Genomic DNA, 17,897 nt, shown 5'->3' with positions numbered 1-17,897 from the left:
CTGCAGAAGAAATGGATGCATATTTATTGATATACGTAAACCAGTTGTTTCAACAATATCAAAGTTTAAAGCCTATCTGAAACGTATCTACAACTTGCTAGAAAACAACATAGAAGCAATGTGCCAATTATTTGTATCTGAATAAATTATATCCTTGTTTACACGGCATGTTATCATTGTAATTAAATGCAAATAAAGAAAACCGTAAATCAATTTAGTACTCAGACTCAACCTGCTTTCATGATCTTGGTAAACTTTGCCTTTTTTTTTTTTTTTTTAAGATTTTTACACAGTATTTTGAAAACCTGCAAAGCTTCATTTGTACCTGAGAACAGAGAAAACAATTTGTAAAATTATGCAGGCCCTCCAAATCTTGCCAGGCCCATGACGGAGACCTTCCACCTGCATGTGTATCAGTGGAAAAGGGAACGTCACTGTGTAGTTCAAGTCTAAGCTCAGCCACTTGGTAGAAGTCAGAGCAAGTTAACTTCGACTCCTTAAGGCCTCAGTACCTGCCTTCCATTCATACAAACTGTGACAGGAGGATAAATGGGACGATATGCAAACACACCTTAAACACTAGGAAGCAGTTTACAAATGTAACTGACTATAGCATATTTATAGTTATTATTTCTTCCTTACTGAGTTCCAAGTGTAGTAATTTCTTTGCTTATCATAAGCAGACTGTATCTGCTTTTTCAGTTACCCTACTACATTCCTGATTTACCCTCTGAGATCTAAATAGTTGTGACCAGCTATAAGTAGAGGTGACTGGTCTGGTACCCTTTATAACCCAGTATCGTGTGCATCTCACAGGCTGCACTTTTTTCCCTCCCCTTGCTGCCTTCCCTGCCTTGCTCTCCACGGTGAGGTCCCTTAACGCTGATCTGATTTGCAGGCTTAGTCTTAGGCCAATTCCTCAGACTCAACTGAGGCAGGAAACATCCATCTCAGCCTCTCCAGAAAATTACCACATTGACATCCCCAAACCCCATTTTCCTAGAACTCTTTTCACTGCCAAATATACTCCAAATAAATGCAGACTGAGGCATAATACACATTTATTTCTTTGCCAGTTTGCTTGGTAAGGCTGTAGATTTCTCTTCAGTTTCTGCTCCCTTTCCGACCCTCCAGTCCAGGGACGGCACTGGCACCACCTGCTGCACGCCCCACGATGCCCACCCCTCTGTCCAGGGCTCCACGCTGTTGACGCTGCCCACCATTAGGCACACAGCTGCCGCCTCGGTCATCGGCTCGACTGCTGCGGGCACAGTGCTTGTGTCCGAGTCACCCTTATTGTAATTCATAAGGGCCCCAAAGCACAACAGTAGAGATGCTGGCAATTCGGATAATGCCACAGAGGAGCCGGAAAGTGCCTCCTTTAAGGGCAAAGGTGAGTACAGTATAATATTTTGAGAGAGGGAGAGGTCACATTCACGTAACCTTAATTACACTATATTGTTGTAACAGTTCTATTTTATTATTAGTTATTCTCGTTAATCTTTTACTTAGCCTATCTTATACATTAAACTTTATCACAGGTATGTATGTATAGGAACCATCCATGGTTTCAGGCATCCACTGGGGGGGTCTTGGAACGTATCCCCGTGGATAAGGGGGGGACTACTGTAATTTAACAGCCCTATTTTTCAGAGGGCCCAGCAGGCTTCAGACCTAAGGATCCCTGAGTTTCACTAATACCTAACCCCAAAGCCCACATAAAAGATACTATATATTTATGTGGTCCAATGAGATTTTACTTGGTTTTTGTCTTTGGAAGTGGCAGCCAGGGTACAGGACCATGAGCTACAACATCCCACAGAATGACGAATTCAGCATTCCCCGTCTCCTAACTCCTCGCAGGAATATCACACTCTCATCAGTAACAATCTTTCAGTAGCAGCAGTGATTCTCAAATTGGAATGGTTCACATGAGAAGACCTCCCCAGAGGGTCTTGCATTTGCAGACCAAAAGGGCCCCTTTGCATGAGCTTCTGACCCACCTTTCTAGGAAAGTGTCCTGTTCTCCTCACCTCCTGCAGGCAGCAGCTCAGTCCCTGAAACAGGACACTGTCCCCACCAGAAGGTAAGTTGCATGAAGGGGTCACTGTGTCTGTCTCCTCAATGGCGACCACTGTCTCTGAGAAGCCTCTAGTTCAGTGGCTGACTAGACTAGACCCACCGCTGGGGCTTATTCCCAGAAATGGAGAAGCAACTGGCATAGAGGGTGAGTGGAAAAAGGGACTGATTTTTCCCTGTAGGCCCGCTGGCTCCCCAGGGTGCAGGGGGAGGGATGAAATAGGTGGGCAGGGTCAGTAATATGGAGAAAGGATTTCCCGGGGTGAACCTCTCTTAAACAATGAATGAATCATTTTGCCTTAGCAAGTTTCAAGGCATCTCAGGTTCTCTCAGGGTCCCAAGTTCTCCTATCCTTTCATTGTCACAAATGGTGGTCTTATTCTTTTTAAAGAATGAACTTAATTTAGGTCAATGTTGAGGGAGAGTGAGATATGAAGCAACAGCTGCTAATCACAAAGGCAAACCTGGACCTATCGCCAATCACTACAAAACATCAGGCTATTTGTCATATGAGATTCTGATATCACAATGGCAATGAATTACTGCTTTTGTGGTGTCTATACTAATGCTTCATTTCAGGGCAAAATAAATATAAAATAACAATACTTGTGACAATCTATTTCCTAGTTTCTCACAGACAATCAAAATACCTTGTGAGATGTTTACATTTTGAGAATCTGATCATCATTCTGAAGATCCAAAAGATTATTCCTAAGTTCATTCATTAACATTTTGTGGAATTTTAAAACTCAAACTTACAAAACCCACTCATGTGGGATCCAAAACACTGAAGAACTTTCATGCTGGGGTACTTTCATTATTCTAATAACATGTACAAACACTGAATTTTAGACATTTATCAGAAAATATGTAGAATGAGGATCGTTATCTGCATAGCATTTTCTTTTCTTTTTAGGAATCTAGAAAGAAGATATAGTAATTTAGGGTAATAGCCTAAAACTTAAAGTAGGAGATGAGTGAGATCTGACAAAACATTTGTTTGGGCTCTATTGGAAAGCCTGGATAAAAATTATCTTGATAAATTATTTGTAATAATAAAACATGTCATTTTTCTCTCCTTTAATATTCAGCTGATAAATCTTTAACAGGAGAAAAGCAGCAGCTAACAAGAAGTCAGAGGATGAGTGGCCACCATGAGGAAGTCGAACGGGAACACTGTTTTGGGCGACTCGCTATGTGTGCAATGCAGATGGAGTGAATAATCGTTGTCAGCTGAGAGATTACATTTAGCTGGGAGGGCAAAACAATTACAATAGAAACAAATGAGAACAATTTAAGGCTAAACTTTGAGATGCTAACTTGAAGTTCAAGGAAGAGATAAAAATGGTTGAAATATTTCATACACATTGTAACTGAGTTAGATTCTGTAGGATATACAAAGACATGGCAGAAGTAACACCCTGCCAAGAAAACTGGTGGGAACCAGCCACATGTGGCATCTGGCCCCAAGGAAATCTCAGCCTGGCCTCTGAAAACTCATGGTAAGGAATGCTGGCAAAAAGTCTGTCTACACTGGATTCTAGGAATCCCTGACTAAAATGAAAACAACAAAAATGTTCACAAGATCAATTTAACATTATATTAGAACATGTGATTTGAAAACAAACTTTGAATGAGTCCACTGATTATGTGCAAGACAATTTTTAAAAATGTTGCAATATTATACAAATACTATTCACATATATTAATAGGAAAGTTTCACTGCTCATACAGTAAATAAATAAGAAACAAAGGGTAAAGAATTCAGGGCTTTTCACTCCTGTCCTCACCAAATGTTTGGATATATGCAGAGGCTACCAGAAAAATATATACACACTTTAAGAAAGGAAAAACCTGTATTAAAATTGTAATACTCAATATATACTGATAACAAAAGATGAACACAAGTCACGTGAATACATTTTTTTGGCACCCCCCCCTCCCACCGGTATATGCATTTTCCAGCTAATTTGTCATCTATTATTCAATTCTGTATTAAATTGGTGCTTTGAACATTTCTCAGTATTTAAAAGAAAAAACCCCGATAGTATGAAGTGATAGAAAATACCCAGAAATTTGGCTTTACCAGTGTAAATGAAATCTAAATTAAATGGGCCATGAATTTATATTGTGGGTACTTTTCATGAAGTAATTACTACCTCTGTTCAGTGTTCAGTTCAGCCTCGATAGGAGGAAGCAAAGGACTCCTTTGAAACAGAACGTACTATTATGTTAACTGAACACATATCGGTACCTTGATGGAGCATTTCAATAATGAGTATGCTATTTTTATGCACCAGATATAAATACGCTCAAATCCTTAGACATATTTATACTTCTGTAAGTACAGCATTACTACACTGAAACACACTATTTAATATTTTTAAATTAGGCAGTTTTCCCAGCGGTCACAAATTATATTTACTTTTCTATATTTTGCATCCATTAACCATAAAATATATTGTTACCAAAATATCCTTCAGTAAACTCAACGGAAAAAGATTGTCCCAGAGTTTCCTATGATTAAAACCTTAGGAAATCTCATTATTACAGATGGAACTCTTAAATTGAAGAAAGAGATGATAAAATTTAATTTTCAGAGCCCTCCATGCCCCAACTCCCATTTTCTTCCTGCTGTACCTTCACCATTATTCTTTTCAGATAAAGCATATGATCTAAGAGAGTAACAATGAAAATAATAATTCTATCATTTTCTTCCTCACTCTCCAAAAGCTAAAAATATCATAAAATAGCAATGATTTTTTAAATAGCAGTTTTACAAATGCAAAGCCCTGATTAGAGAGACTGTCCAAGGATGTCTCTAGAATCTTTCTGCAAGTGTCCCTTCCCTCCTGGGCTGCTTGGAGAGCAACCTCATCCGGTACCCTCCTGCATTTGCCTGCACTCCAGAAATCCAATAGCAATTAATTAGATTTCCAGTTTCAAAGCAAAGAACAAAACCCCATTTCTTCAGGGACCCTGTTAAGATGAGTCATGCCACCAACTGGAGAAAAACCATTAATATTATATTCCATATGCTTTTCTTTATAAGTAATTATTATTCGTGTTTTCTCTCAGAACAAAGGGAAAGGTGAATAGGGAAGCATCTGATCTCCTGAAATAGCCATGATTTAAAAATACAAGGAAAAACGGGTATTTTTTGAAGCAGCTGGATGAAACTGTTCTTTATCATTGGCAGCTACAGGCATGCATTTGAAAGTAAAATTTAAGTTTTCTGTTGAGAACAGCAACAAATCAGAAACTGTGATTCGAGCAAAAAATTTGTCTTTAAAAAAGTACAATTAGCTGTTTTAAAATTATGAAGTTTTTTTTTTTTTAAGACCTTTACATGTTCTATTTTTATTGATTTTTGGTAACTTACTGAATCTTGCAATACTAGGAAGTTGTGTCTATTTGTTTATTAGGCATCTGAACTGAAAACACAGTCAAAGGGCTGTTGCACAAAACGTTACGAGGACAGAGTCCAGCATCCTCCCAGGGATGGCAGTGGTGGTTCAGGGGACAGCCACATAATTGTAACTGCAGCAGCAGCAGTAAGCCACCACTGATGGCTCAGAAACCTAAATGCTGTTAAATGTCTGTTAGGGGCACTGGGTGATGTGGCCATTATGGAAGAGGTGCAGCTTTCCTTTTCTTCTTCGTTTTTTAAAACAAATCATCTGAAAAGGCCATGGAAAACTTGGGGATGTTAGTCTACCTTTAAAAAGTTAGAATTCAAACAAATATCAATTCCTAAAACAATACGTCAACTGAAAGATCATTCCACGGAGTAGTTACACATTTATAGAAAAATGTTCTCACTGCCCATGTTTAGATCTGCCTGACACGTAAAGCCAAGTACGAGTCTAAGAGTTATTTTGATGTTTGGTCAAGCATGAGGAGAGCTGCTTTTACTGAAGCACTATTATTGAAAGTATTAGAATCTTTGACAAAAATGGAACCTGATACTTTATGCAGGTTTTCTAATTAATTCCACGGCCTCAAAATGAGCAAGATCACTCACTCAGAAAGCTATCAATTTTTCAGTAGACTAACGTCAAACACGCGTCTAATCGCCTCCCCGAATTGTAAGACTCTAGTGGGAATACAGCCCCACTTTTCATCGTCTCTTGTGTTTGGGGGTTGGATGATTTCAGGTGAGTGACTGTCCAACCCGGCCTGAGGAGACCCATGCAGAGCAAAGGAGTCACGCATACGATGACAGGCAGTTTCGGGCCGAGCACTAGAGATGACATACTACAGGAAAAGTTATGGAGCATCTCAAAGGTTCTGGAAGGTAAAACCCGAGAATTAGGCATCTGCACCCAACTAAAATTAGAACAGCTGCCATATGGCTCTGTGAAGCCAGCAGCGCATTCTTATTCATTAGGAAGCATTCTGCTAACATAAAAACACAAGGCCCTTCCTGTGCTCGCCAAATGTGTTTATCTTTTCAACATTAATGCACTATATATCATCAAGCTGCTGAAATCTCCTGCCGTGCATATTAAAAACGCGCAGCTGCACTTTCTTTACTAGCGGGAGGAACCTAAACCCCAAGTTGCCTCCCTCTCTTTCTGACATTGAGCTTCTTGTTAACATATCATGGTGTCGCTTCAGCATGAAGAAACTGCAAAATGAACCAACCTCAAGGCCACTCCGCGCAGCAAAACCCCCTCACTCTCTGCTTCAGAGAAAGCAACATGCTTAGTTTCGTTTTCATCAATGGTGAGGCATGGCCACTTAAATAGAAACAACATTCGTGCCACAAGTGTGAAATCCATGGGCCCTACTTTAAAAATTAATGTACTACTCTTATCAAGAGAAAAAGAGGAACCAGAAGAGATTCTGGATACAACTGGCTAGAAAATGCTTTTGTCTGGAAGAGCCTCTATCACTGAATCTGCTATCACCAATATATAATTTTATTTAGTACCCCATTTCACACATTAGCTATCAATATTGAGTGAATTGATAGGTAAAATAGTGGGTAATCTTTTGTAGTAAGTCATGTGAGTACACAACGATTTGTCCAAAATCTCTTTCTTTTAAATAATCTAAATATGCCTATGCTGTAGGAGCTTAAATTTAAAGATGGATCACAGAAGGAAAAAAACAATCAGACACAGTAAACCACGTAGGCAGTGGAGGACCCCTGTTTAAATCCATGGAAACATGGCTTCAGACGTGCTGCAGGGTCATCAACTGCGAGGCAAGGAGCACACGTCATTCAGCTTACGTCAGCATCCATTCATTTCCAGGGCGATAACCGTGTGTCTCTACTGCGTCTTCTACAGTGAACACTGAGAGATGAAGGTAAAAGGAAATATGAAAACTGCTTATTGGGAGTGAATTCTATTTCCTTGGGCTCTGCTAGCTAAGGCTTTAGGTGTTATCCGAATAAGGAAACGGAGGAATCATAATTTGTTTAGAAGGCTGTAAGGTGAGATTGAGACTAGACGAAGGGAGCAAAAAAATAAAGATAAAAAATAAAAATCAATGGGTGTTAAAGAAATGAGAAGTAAGGTGAAGTCTAATTCAGCACTAATTCAGAATATTTCAGGGCAGCCTGTCAAAGGCCAGACTATAAAAATGTTTTATTTCTTTCAAATACATAGATTAACTCAAGCAAGGCCAAAAATTACACTATGGGAGCACTTAATAAAGTTCCAGATAAATAGGTTAAAAATTGGACATTACATAAAAAGGTTTTTTTCTAAACTCCTTAAAAAGCCTTTGGCCTCAGTAGTGTAAATATTTTATCTCCCAACTACTCTGTCTATTGGCAGAGCAAACCTCGCTTCCCACTATTCCTACCTACTGCCCTAGCAATATTGAGTATTTTCTCCTGAAACGCACTGTACTTCAAGATTTTAAGCGTTTTCTTTGACTGTTCCCTGTGCACAGACACCCTCCCACCATAGTCCTTGAAGCCCCACCACGGTTCCAGAAGCTCGTTCCCATCAGCTCAGGCTCTGGCTGTTTCTGCAGTGTCCCGCACCTGTCCCTTCACTGTCGAGTTCTGAAATGATTGCTCTCTTTTCACATCTGTCCCTTTAACTGCTCTGTTGGCTTCTTGGCTGCAAGAGCCTCTATGTGCCACTGCCTGGCACACAGTGGGTGCTCAGGGTTTCACGCTGAACAGTCCACAGCTGGAGCTGCAGTCGGTGTAACCAGGATCTAAACCTTCCCAATGCCTCTTCACAGGGGCATGTTCTGAAGAGATTCACTGTATACTTAACATAATGCAAGTTTATTTTAAGACTGATTTTTGGAGTCAAAAGTATCAGGTAGAAAAGGGATGAGAAAAAGTCAGACTATATAGCTACGGGCATCTGGATAATTCCTACGGTGGTCAAAACAATGGGGACAGCATTTTGGGGGAAAAAGCCATCAATCCTCTGTACACCTGCGAGATGAAAAACAGAAACAGACCAACTCTGTTGCTCCCGATTATCATCTAGGAAGTTACAACCTGCTGTATAAACAGCGGAGAGTTCGGGTATCATGAGAGTTTTTATCAGCCTCTGGGATTTTCCCAGCTATGCTTAGCTCTTAAGAAAATAAACCAACCCAGGAAGAGTTCTACAAATCACCCATCTGCCTGGGGACCTGGTATAAGAGACTGCTCCATGAGATTTCTTGTTCCTCCCACACAGGGGACAGGGAGAAGCCCAAGCCTCTCAGGGAGAGGTCACCGCCAGAGCCAGGAGAGCCATCTAGAAAGTGAGATCAAGCCAGGGGAAGGGCTGAAATCCCTGGAGGCTGGCAAAGGGCTTGTCTTACCCAACTCTGTATGCCCAGTGACTCACATGAAGCTTACCGCCTTAAAGATGTCCCATAAAAGAGCAGGGAAGAAAGGGATGGGGGGCGAGGGGTGGGGGAGACGGAAAGGACCGAGGGTTGGGTCCTTTACTTCCCATGATCCCTTCTGGCCACGCCGCCACAAATCCCCACCTCCTTGGGATTGTTCACAGGCCTTCAATCTCAAGCCTCCGCTTTATCATAGCGGTGGATATTCAGAGGGCTCTGTCCCAGAAGCCTGAAAGTCATCCTAGAACCTGACCTTCATTTGTCCCGTGGGGCCCAGGAGTCCTCCGTGCTCCCACTTCCCTTTTATGGACATGTATCTTGCTCCCTGATTCATTTTATGTTCTACTTGTCAGACGTGCTAGCCCTTCTCGCCTTGTTTTCCATCCACCTGGGTACGTACCTTTCCTTCTTGTGTTTGTCTACAGACACAGGACCTGCGGCCCGTGCCTCCTAAAGCGATTGCTGCAGCCAGCGGTACAGCTCCTCCGTGCCTTTCCCCACTGGGGTCTCACAGTGCCACAGGGAGGCTAAAATTCTGGTATCACTGTGCCTACGACCATCTTGTCCCAGCTCTCACTTATAGCCTGTGTTTGAGCAACCATGGGAGGACCTCACGAGCACGCTTTTTAAAAAGCGGGTGTTCCCAATTTAAAGCACTTAATCCAAGAAGCTGACAATAGAGCACGGAACCATCCAATTCAGAGACCTGAAACATTAAATTATGCTAAATCGTATCATCCTAGTAGAGAAAGCAAAGCAGTGATAACAACGCGAGAACTTTACATAAATATATGTAGCACCATGGGTCTGGCCAACCACAGAAGATGGGGAAACGGAGCTGAGGGGCAGGCACGCTATTACGGGATCAATGCTGTCTGAGTTCCCGAGAACCAAAGAAGTGACTGGAAGGTAAGCGCAAGGTCCAAGGCGAGAGCTCTGTGTGGACAAGGATCAGAGGGGGCCAGGGAAGGCCCAGGGTCATGGGGTATCTGGGGGCCATCTCCAGAGGAAGACTCCAGAAATTCTGACAATCTGCAACCCCCAAAGTTTCCTATAGGTGAAAATCTCTAGTAGCTGAAAATCAGGTTCTTCTAGATCAGCAGGTTTATTTCTAAGTCATAAACAGAAACTCAGCAATTCCTATGTAAATGTTTCGGAAGGAAAACCAGTGACTATTACGAGAGTAGGTCTACCGGTAGCTATTCTCAAGCCCATTTTAGGCAGTTCGAACAATTACTGCAGGCAGTTTACTATTTTTTGTGACCCTAAAACCACCATTATTGGTTATTTCATTAGTCCTTCTCTGTATGTTTGTTAATGCTCTGCTTGGTTAAAAAATTGCTTTTGTTTTAGTTTTTTTATGACCTATTAGAAACTACCATGGTTTCCTGAAAATAGGACCGAGCCGGACAATCAGCTCTAATGCGTCTTTTGGAGCAAACATTAATATAAGACCTGGTCTTATATAAGACCAGGTGTAATATAATATAATATAATACTGGGTCTTATATTAATGTTTGCTCCAAAAGACGCATTAGAGCTGACTGTCCGGCTAGGTCTTATTTTCGGGAAAACATGGTACGTAAGGGAATGAGGCTACTAACAGTTAAAAAAAATACACACAACACTACACAAATACAAACCTAAAAAAAATTTATATACTCCTTCCAAAGAAATCCAGCTTGGGTAAAGGAACCCAGGTTTCTTCTCCAGGAATTGAGGATAAAGGACGGAGTGAAAGTGTACAGTGCTGGGTCTAAAAGCTGCACGTCAGGTCTATGGTCGCCTAAAACAGAACTTTTGAGGGAGAAGCTACACAAAGTAACATTTTTATATCACACAGAAACAGAAGTCTGTTCTGTTCTATTCAAATGCTTGAAATGGTTTTGATGTGAACTCATCTTTTTGTATGTTGAATGACGGCTACCCTTCTCCACCTACTAATCACAAAATGGTCCTGGTCTTCCTGAAGTTGGGCTGGACCACGGCGGTGCAGCCGGCGGTGCTGACTGCACAGAAGGAGGCGCAGAGGGACACAGCTGTTACGAAAGATTCATCTGCACTAAGATCATCAGAAGACCCTCTTCAAGGAAAGGGCTGTGCCACCTTAGGATGGCACCCTAAGCAGTCTAGCCCAGGGGTGTCCAAACTTTTTTCAACATTTTTCACCAAGGGCCATAGGTGGTAAAATACACAAACAGCCGGGCCACTCACTCGAGGTGAAGTACGTATTGCCTCACCTGGTTTATTTAAGTAAACTAAACATATTTTTGGAATTTGCTGCGGGCCAATTAACAATGGATTGCAGGCCGCAGTTTGGACACCCCTGGTCTAGACCAACGTGAACTAAAGCCCAGTAAACTAGTTTTGATGGCCAAATATAGGCCTCTACAGAATTTTTTAAAGCAAAGTTTGCCTGATTTATATTTGTGGATTTTCAATACACGTACCCAAACTTTGTCTGATTGAGGAGAAGGATGACAGTATTTAGAAAAAGAGATTCGGTGAAAGATTGGGAAGTATTTGGGAAATAATCCCCAAGTAGATTTTCCTAATTTTCTAAAATAGGAAGTTTCTTTATCATCATCACAGTATATATACTAAGTTCAAAAGACATTCTAGAAAAAGAGTTCCTGTCAAATCTCCAGTCAGTAGTTACTAGGCTTCATAATGGCAACAGGAACAGACTTAAATTCATCTTCAAAGTGACCCTTTAAATAAACCTTACCGCATGAAATCTCTCCAACGTAAGCAGGAGTGGCCGTGAATCAGAAACCAACCTTCTACATGATTTAAAGCAGCAGGTAATTAAAAAGAAAACCAGGGTCAGCGTCACTCAGAAAGTGACACGCCTCCCCAGGCAGTAGGAACCTCCCCTTTCTTGATGTATGGTTCTGTAATTCTCCAGCAAAATTTGTAAGTTAAGGAGAAAACTATTGTGACATGTCCAGTAATTTAGTAATTCTCTTGGATATTATATGTTATGCGCTATCAAATACAAAGACTATGTAAGCAGTCAAATCCACTTACAAGAAATTTTTAAAAATCATCTTGTTTGAAGTCTGACAATTTTGTTCTCTAATAAAGGTTATAGAAAAGTTTAAGACACAAGTGAAAGACATACAGACAGTGAGGAGTACGGCGATCTGATGGATAAATCGAGAAGAAAAATCCTCAGGAGGTTAATTATGATCAGCTGTATAGGCCATGGAATATATCAAAATTAACTACCCATCACAAATATGAATAAGACATAACAGTAATTAAGTTACTCCCTATCAGATGAACTGGCTTAACTTAGCTGAAATTAGTTTTTGTTTTACATATAGTAGACATGAGATGTTTCTCCACCATTCTATAACCCTTCAAATAATGAAATAAACTCTTCATAAAATTTATTCTTCCTATTTTCAATTTTAATGATCCTACTTAAGCTTCCAAACGCTAGGTGATTTAGTATTATGCTGTCATCAAGACTTCAGAAAAGTTCTACCCACTGGCTTTTTAAAACAGGTTTAGCCTCAACACAGATGGACGGTTTGAATTCCCAAACCCTGTTTTTGGAAATCCTGCCTGCCAGGTGATGGCTCCAGGTGAGGCAGGTAAAAGTGGCTGAAGATGAGAAATGACAACTGGGCAGGCCCAGTTTCGAGAGCCATGTCAGGAGCAGAGGTGGCCTTTTCTCTGTCAAGCCTGGACTCGGAAGACGCTGCTGTTACTTGTGCCGTCTGTAATTCACCTGCCTCTCAGATACACTGTCTTGGATTTGCTTTCGCAAAATGTACTGTTTGTTATTTTTTATTGCATGAATGGACAGTGGGCTTCCCAGAGACTAGAATGGTGGCAGTTGTTAGCTCTGTGTTGCCAAGGAAAATATTTGGCTGCATATTGGGTTTCCTGAGAGCAAGTTAGTACATGACCTCAATCTTTCCCAAACTGATCATAATGCTCTAAGACTGTGCTGATTCAGCAAAGCAATGCAATCCATAACCGCTTGCAAAATGTCCCTTCCTCACAGGGATGTTATGAGGCTTACTAAGATAATGCACGTGAAGAGCTCTGAGCGCCACAGAAGAAAGGCGCTAAGTAGTGATATTCTGCATTTATACTTATAAGCAATCTTACAAAGAAGGCAATAAACCTGTTCACAAATTATAAATGAAACTACTTGAAATAATTTCATATAAATAATTGTATAACAAAAATGTGAAATCGTTCACGTTTAAAAATGGAGTGGACAGACTTCAGAAGGCTAAGACAATGAAAAAAATTGAACTAGACAAGTTTCTACTAAAAGACAATTACATCCCTTTGTGATAAAACCAGTTGAATCCAAGAACTTATAAAAGTATATTTCATTGAAGTTATCTTGAGACACTTCTATAAATGAACTAAATTTAATATCATTTCCATGTTTTTTTCCACCAACAAATTTAAATTTTTATTTAAGTCAGTAAAAACAGTGTTTCTTTTCTTCAGTTATCAATGGCAACACTGAAAATACAAATTTTAACTTTCATTGGGATAAAACAGGAGAACTTTACCAAATGTAAATGTCTTTCTTTTTTAAATATTAAAATAATGCTGCATGTTTTCGGGGAGCAAGCACAAGCAGGGGACGGCGCATGAAAGCCCGCTCCGAAAGGGCAGGCCAGGCCGAGGCAGCACTTGTGGGTTCTTGGGTGTCATTACCTTTACCAGACTGTATCGGGGCCTTGTTGGTCCCAGGTGTCATTTCATCTAGGAAGTCTTCCTGGAATCTCAGGTGTTCCAGTTTTTCTTACACCTCAGTTCCTCCCTGACATTGCCATCCTATCACTTACTACATTCACATGGCAACCATCTGATTTGACCTGGATCGTCTCAGGATTCCCTCAAGACTGTCGTGTCCTTGAGCCAGAGGCTTTTTTTCATCTTTGCGTCGTCACCTTCTACGGCAACTGCTGCCCCACGGAGATACCCAATGAACGTGAGCTGAACTGATCCACACTCCGGAGAAAGCGATGGAAAGAGGCCCTCAAGTGGTCCGGGTGGGCTGTACAGGACCAACCGGCACGCAGCTGGGACGAGGGATTGTACTTCCTAATGTTTATTTGTGTTAAAAAAAAGTCGTATTTTATGTTTTTAAAGGAAACATAAACATGAAATTAGCTGGTGAGGGTACGAAGGTAAAAAACACAAGCCTTGCCCGCCTACGATTAAGCCAAGTGCTGCAGTGGGGTTAGTGGATTATCTTTTAAAGTGCTGTGCATTTACGCAACAAAAGAAAAATGAAATTTATAGATTTGTAAGTGTTAGGAGTTTTAAAAAATTTATTTAGCTGGAAGACTCAGCTTACTTGGAGAGTTAACTTCAGGAAACAGCACTGATCCAGACGTGAATAAAGAGAAACTAATTACCTAAGATTTCACGAAGAATGCTTTCATCAGACTGAACAGGGCAAGAGCTGATTATTTAACTCAAAATAAACTTCCATCAACACACCAGGAACAATGCTTACACCTCAGGATGCTAACGGGCCTAATTTGTTCTCTGAAGTGTAGCAGCTCAAAAGAATTTTGGAAAATAAAAATGTGAAGGTTAATACTGATCTTTTATATTATTCTCTTAGGATAAACCCAATTGCCAAGGAAATTAGACTTATAGGTCTCAAAAATTCAGTCTGAGAGCCTACTCTACAAGAATAAAAATAATGTCAACTTTTCAAAGTTAAATTCACTGGTGAACTTAAAAGAGAAAAGCCTACGGTGGCGTAACTAGAAGGGCTTTTTACAAGACGGGCTATGTATCTGTCCTTTCTAAGTTACGAGTCCCGAGTCAGGAGTGGAGCTAAAACACTTACGTGTCCAGATCTGTTCTCTCACTTATCCGAACATGAAAATCAGGAGCTCAATTTTAAAACTTCAATTCCAAAAGACGCAGATTTGGTATAGTATGTGGAAAGAAACTAAAGGGGTCCTCCGATGAGTATATAGACGAGACGCAATACAGACCAATGATCATCAACTAACTTGCAAGAAGGAAAGTCAAAGCAAGCTGGGGGAAGATGAACATTCAGAGTGACTATACATGAAACACTGGGGAGGGGAAGGTGGTTCTTAACCTTTGGGGGAGGAGGCTCTGGATAAGAGAGCTAAGGGGTGCAGCTGGTAGAGAAAAGCTGATTGAGAAACATGGTAGCTGTGACTCTACACGAGAGTTAACACGGCAGGTCTTCCCAAATCCCGACATTGGATCCACGGCCTTTCAGGTTCGTGATGACCACCTCCCCATCCCCTTACCCCAAGGATCAATCTGGAAAAAATTAAAACTGTTGATAATGTTTTAAAATATGAAAATAGCTTGTGTCCTACAGGCAAAGGAGGGGCAGTGAGTGTATTCTTACAATTCTGAATACTGGAACTTTCGTACGAGAAGGTAGATATCAAAGACGACAATGCCATTGCTTCAGAGCCACTAAGCAGGGACCAAAAACTCCAGTGCCACCTGGTCAGTCAGGCAAGGTGTCTGCAGGTCAGCAGTGAAACAAGGCCAGTCATGAGACAGAGGCGATTCCCTCCCCCCTCTCCAATGCACAGATCACCGCACTCCCATTTCTCAGAGCCCCCACTTAGAGAGACAGAAGGGGAGACAGACAGACAGACGGATGAAAGGGGGATACGTACGGAAATGAGGGGGCCCATAAGCACCTCCTGTGGGATCAGAAGAAATGCATTTAGGGGTTTCTAAAGACTGAAGATGAAATGGGGGAAACAGGCAGAGATTGAAATGGGTTCATTTATGTTTCAAAGACCATCTGGAACCTGATTTACTATGAGCTTTAAAGACTTCTCAAATGTTGTGACTCCTTTGTTACTTTTACTTTATCTGCTGCACTAAACAACTCCAGAATGAACATTTGCTCCAGAGACAAGAACTGCACATAAAAACCTGAATTTGGTGCTGCAGTGGACAGAAGAAAAATCTCAGCAGAAATAAAGGGGGCAGTCAGAGAACGACAGTGAAGTGGGCAGCCGGCTGTGAAGGAAAGCACAGAGCGTGGCCAGGGGTCTGCGTTGGCTCTGCCCGCCCCCAACCCCAGTACGGCCTGGCTGCCCGCCTCTCACGCACGTCTGAACCTCCCCATCGCCCACTGGCCTGCCCTGGAACCCTGCTCCTGTCGTCAAGAGTCCTGACTGGTGCTGCTTGGCGAGCGGAGACCTGGGGGCGGGGGGGCGGGGGGAGGGTAGGGGGGGTGCCCAGGACAGTCTACCGGGCAGAAAGGAAGGAAGAGGAAACCACGCTCCAGGCCTCTCTGAAAATGCAGGACAGAGCTTTCCAGGAAATATATGAATGTGCTGGTTGATGAGCTTCTGAATTGCCCTTCACCCTATAATCAACATCAGGCCAGAGCTTCCCACCTTTTCGGGTAAGAGGGATCTTTTTAGTACCAATGATGTGCATGGAGCCCCACAGGGCAGCATCTACACTTGAAATGACATATAACAGAAAGAAAAGGTTACAATAAAGTTAGTAATGCTTCTAGAAGAGTCTGCTTCTTATTTACCACCACACTGTCTCTATGCTTTTTGAAACACAGCTGTACATACCTCATATATTAAGAACTATTCTAGTTAGAAGTATCATTGGTTACAACAGGCTTTATGGAACTGGTCCAGGAATCTAATCACCCAAATTACATTGTTCTGATGGAAAATATCCCCCATCCCAAACAATTAACTTACAAATAAATCTCAGGGGGAAAAAATGGTTTTCAAAGTTGAAGACTCTGCTTCTTTCTTAAGACAGCACGGCAGCAGGGAAAAAATGGACTCACTAATTCAATCACACCAGAGAATATATTCATATAATCAGAGACAAAAGTATTTTCTCTCACCTTTGACAACTTCAATCTCTAACGATATTCCAAATAAAATGTACTATATGTTATTGTTTTCTAATCTAAAAAAAGGATCTACAAATTGAAGAACGTCTGTCAAAAGAAAAAAGCTCTTAAGAAGGTGGGCTTAATCTGGGGGGGGGTAAAGAATAATCATGTCAATTTCAACAGGGCTCGCGTTCTTTTCTTTCCTGCCCTCCGATGTCAGCTATCAGGTAAATTTAACACTTGAAATCTTACAAGTGGGGGTATGCATATGTCGGTCTAATGTAAGGTAAGGAATCACTACTCTATTGAGAATCACTTCAGGTTTAAAGAAATAGAACCTGTGGGACTCCCCCGAATGGCCTGGGAGTTCCGTAGCGTCCACCGTCTGGCCTTAATGGACATGAAAAGGCGTCTCAGAACTGAACCCATGCGAAGCAGGACTATGTGGAGTATCCCAGTATTTCCTTCTCTGTACTTTTCTTCTGGGACAAAATGTCGTATTAACAAAACTGCCAGTCCCACAAGGACCCTAAATATATTACAGGTGATCGAGGATTTAACACTGTAAGAGTAGAACCTAAGTCCATCTTAAAGAAGAATTTTTCTCTTCTGGGTAAAATCAATGTATTTTTTCTATGCGATGATGTTGAATTGGGCCTTGCTTTTGTTTAAAACAGAAATGAGAAACACAAGGCAAAAGTACCCTTTCCAACAGCTGTGGATATCTAAACTTTTTAAGTTTAAATACGTGAAATCTAATCAATCCATTTTCCAGTGGAAGTTTGCATTTTACACACTTCCCTTACAGAACACAAGTTAAAACACACTCTGCATAGTCTTGTATACAGCTAAGTACAATTGTGTGAAACATGGCCCTTGGATTCCATTCCTTTCCTGGTCAATAATGAAATGAATATAGGGGTGGTCACGGTGATGGTCCGTAAAGTCTGTTTTGCTCCGAATGTATTTTCTGAAACCAGAGAGAACAACTTAACCAGGACAAAGTGCTGTTTATCTACAGGTTCCAATGCACAAACAAGATGGACAGATAAAAGGCCGAGACATCCCCTCTGACAGAACAAGTCCTCGTCTGCTCACATCAGGGTACAAAACGAACGTTCTAAAACAAGCTCGGTAT

The 17,897-nt window shown here is 41.2% G+C and overlaps 1 protein-coding gene across 8 annotated transcripts in view; it reads right to left on the bottom strand.

Annotated features, from left to right (window-relative positions):
- Window positions 1-17,897, bottom strand: part of NCOA2 (nuclear receptor coactivator 2) — a 257,843-nt gene that overhangs the window by 58,324 nt on the left and 181,622 nt on the right. The gene's annotated exons all lie outside the window — the stretch shown is intronic.

Source organism: Rhinolophus sinicus, chromosome 7, assembly GCF_057876585.1.
Source record: "Rhinolophus sinicus isolate RSI-liver-muscle chromosome 7, RSI-T2T, whole genome shotgun sequence".
NCBI classification, from domain to species: domain Eukaryota; kingdom Metazoa; phylum Chordata; class Mammalia; order Chiroptera; family Rhinolophidae; genus Rhinolophus; species Rhinolophus sinicus.
The sequence above is the reverse complement of the archived record's forward strand: the minus strand, read 5'-3'. Positions and strand labels throughout refer to the sequence as shown.